A 3838-nucleotide genomic window follows, 5' to 3' on the forward strand; every position below is an offset into this window, starting at 1 on the left:
ATCGATGACGATGACGTAATGATGACGATGATGATGGACGTGACGATTGACGGATGATGACGATGACGTGACGATGATGACGGGACGATGATGACGAACGATCGATGATGAGCGATGACGATGATGCGAGCGAATCGTAAACACAATCGTGACTGATGTAGCGGTCTGTACAGAGAGTGTATTGTATAATATAGATCGTTACATCATCGGTTATATTATATCCTATCTTGTTATAGTATTGCATAGTTATAGAATCTATTATATCCGTGTTTCTTATCTCATACGTACATTTTTGTGATCTTCAGCTGCTGGGGAAAAGAACCTCTTCCAGGCAGATATCAAAACTGGACTCCTGTGGAGTATGCCCTACTGTCGCAAATGATACTATATACTATTCATTATATATATATATAATATACACACACACACACACACACCACACACACACACACACACACACACACACACACACACCACACACACACACACAACACACACACACACACACACACACACATCACACACACACCACACCACACACACGAACATACACATAATATATATAATATATATACTATATATATACTATACTATTATATATATATATAATGGTTGGTATTAGGAAGAGCAGAAGACGATATTAAGTGATAGAAGAGGAGAGAGAGAGATGAGCGAGAGACCGAAGGCAGAAGCGAGAGCGAAAGAGAGACGAGAGAAGATGAGAGAGAACGAGAGAGAGAGAGAGAGGGAGAGCAGAGACGAAAGAGGAGAGAGATGAGAGAGAGAGACAGGACAAGAGAGAGACGAGAGACTAGCGAGAGAGAGAGAGAGAGAGAGAGAGAGAGTCTCTTCTATTATTAAAATAATTTATGTTACAATTACTATTATAATATTTACTGTTACAATTACTATTATAATATTTACTGATCAATACAACTCTAAAGAAACATGTGAAAGCGTACAGGCCGCATGTATAGGTAGCTGCATGGATGAAACACATATAGGCTACATGTTTCCTTTCGCTAACATATCATTCGCTGTATGTTTGTAGGCACAGAAGGCTCAGCTTAAAGGTGGCAGAGGAGGTGTCATTGGTGAACAGTATAGATGGCGCGACGCTACCATTCCCTACACTATCGACCAAACGCTGGGTAGGCTTACACATCGATATTTTATAACAACAACAACAACAGCAGCAACAACAACAGCAACAGCAACAACAACAGCAACATCAACAAGAACAACAACAACAACAACAACAACAACAGCGCATATCATGTCGTAAACATATATGTTTTATATTTTATGATATATGATATATATATATAATATATATAGCATATATAGCTAAGTAAAATAAACAAAATACTTCGCGTGCTCTGATAATAAGTGATATATGAAAGTCCAGCTGTGCTATTTAGGTCATAGAAAAAGGGGTATAAAATGCCGAGGCGCTTTTTTAGTTTTTGCATTAACACAAACATTGCAAAAAAATAGCCAAATGACCACAAATCATATTGTGTAAATGTTTCTGTAACACGTAAACCACTTGTGAATTGAAGCTACGATTGTTACGTGAAGAGAATATAAGATCAAAAACCTAGACTAATTTATCCTAACCATGTTATATATAGCGAAACTTATACGGCCCTTTATCTGATCTCAATATGGCGGCCGGGGACTTTTCAGCTATGGTATATATATAAGTGTCTATGCGTCAGTTCATGCCTGCCCTTGCAATTACTATTCTATAGAATAGATGATCTGATGGAAATTATGGTCACCGCCTGAATACAATCTGAATACATCTACGAGATGCAGACTATGTTTATATACAACCTATCAGTATTTTGCGGTATATATAAATATTATATATATACAGTGTATATTATGCGCTGTATATAAGGATCAACGGATCATTCTTGTCTTTAGATGAGCAATCTGTGAATATTGAGAAACTCCCTTAAGAATGCTCCGCCACTCGTTTTGACAAGCCGACAATTAAATTGACATTATCAAATATTTTATAATATATAAATATATTAAATTATAAACTATTAAATTAGTAAACTATTAAACTATTAAATTATAAGTATTGATATATTTCAAATATTTAATATATGTTATGAAATCGATACGTGAGTGCGTGTGCGCTGTGCGCTGCGTGGCGTCGTGTCGCTGTGTGCGTGCGGGTGGTGTGTGCGGGATGATGTATAAGTTATGTCATATATTTCTACAATATAGGTGGCAACCACTGCGTGGACGAAGATTCGACTGCCCTGGATGGCTGCAGTGGAGAATGTACGGAAACCCGGGTTACATGCTCACGATTGCCAGGAATCATGCGGACTTGACGGTAAGTATATATCGCCTTTTACTCCGCCGCAAACAGTGTGTGTGTGTGGTGGTGTGTTTGTGTGGTAGCCATCGCGATCCCGATCACCGCCGTCGAGTCAGCGGCAACAGATGGCGAGTCCAGCAGCCAGCCAGTGAGCCGGCTAGTCAGCAGCAGGGGAGAGATCCAGAGGACGGATGTTATGCTGGAGGTAAGCAATTCGTGGGCTTCTGTCTAGTTATTTTGTGTGTGCGCCGAAGTGTGCGGTCGTGTAGTTGTTGGTTGGGTGTGGGTTTGGTCGCCTGCTCCGCACGGCCGTGTTGCTCCTTGTGGCGGCTGCTGACTGACTCGCTGCTGCTGACTAGCGCTACACTGGTGGCTGCTGGCGTCCTGAACTCGAGCATCGCTGAATCTCGACGCGGTTACGATGGCTGCGTTTGTGGTGGCTACGACACACACACACACACACACACACACTTGGTGTTACGAGGTGGTGCGGTTGTGGCTTGGGCCGTTGCGCGGAGGGCTAAGAATGGGCGGTAGTGTGCGTATATACCTACCGTTACACAGTCCGCATGATTCCTGGCAAATGGTGAGCATGTAACGCGGGTTGTTCGTACATTCTCCACTGGCAGCCCAATCAGGGCAGTTCCAACTCTTGTCCACGCAGTGGTTGCCACCTATACATATACTTATACATACACCCGCACACTCACGCACGCACGCACGCACGCACGCACGCACGCACTCACTCACGTATCGATTTCAATTACATATATTAATATTTAATATATCAATATGTTATAATTTAATAATAATTTAATAGTTTAATAATTTAATAATTTAATAATTTAATATATTTATATATTATAAATATTTGATAATTCAATTTAATTGTCCGTGCTTGTCAAAACGAGTGGCGGAGCTTTCTTAAGGGAGTTTCATATTACAGATTGCTCCGAAATCTAANGAGAGAGAGAGAGAGAGAGAGAGAGAGAGAGAGAGAGAGAGAGAGAGAGAGAGAGAGAGAGAGAGAGAGAGAGAGTCTCTTCTATTATTAAAATAATTTATGTTACAATTACTATTATAATATTTACTGATCAATAAAACTCTAAAGAAATATGTGAAAGCGTACAGGCTGCATGTATAGGTAGCTGCATGGATGAAACACATATAANTTGTGTGTGTGTGTGTTTTTGTGTGCGTACGTGTACGTAATTAGCTATAAACTGCACATATCATTGCCTAGCTCCGGTCTAGTTGTGTTGAAATACATCAATTATGCAGTGTGATATGATGTGACGAGATCGACGTATAGCACGCATACTTGCCGATATTACCAATGTGCCATTTCAATGTTTATTGCAGATAAGGCGTGGTCGTGCGTGAACAGTCTGCACGTGTATGAATCCTTATCGACGGGCACATTCAGTTATACACTCGGACCAAAGGTGCACAGGTTCAACAGCTGTGGGGGCGGCTGCGGACCGAACTATTGCTGCT

General features: G+C 40.8%; 1 long non-coding RNA gene across 1 annotated transcript; it reads left to right on the forward strand.

The window, feature by feature from the left end:
* The first annotated feature begins 314 nt into the window (after positions 1-314).
* LOC106819833 lies at positions 315-2283 on the forward strand. Its single transcript, XR_001395503.1, has 3 exons — positions 315-354; positions 1052-1151; positions 2245-2283. It is a non-coding gene; the product is annotated as an uncharacterized LOC106819833 (long non-coding RNA).
* Positions 2284-3838: the final 1555 nt, after the last annotated feature.

The sequence above is a fragment of the Priapulus caudatus genome, unplaced genomic scaffold, assembly GCF_000485595.1.
Source record: "Priapulus caudatus unplaced genomic scaffold, Priapulus_caudatus-5.0.1 Scaffold4702, whole genome shotgun sequence".
In the NCBI taxonomy this organism is placed as follows: Eukaryota; Metazoa; Priapulida; class Priapulimorpha; order Priapulimorphida; family Priapulidae; genus Priapulus; species Priapulus caudatus.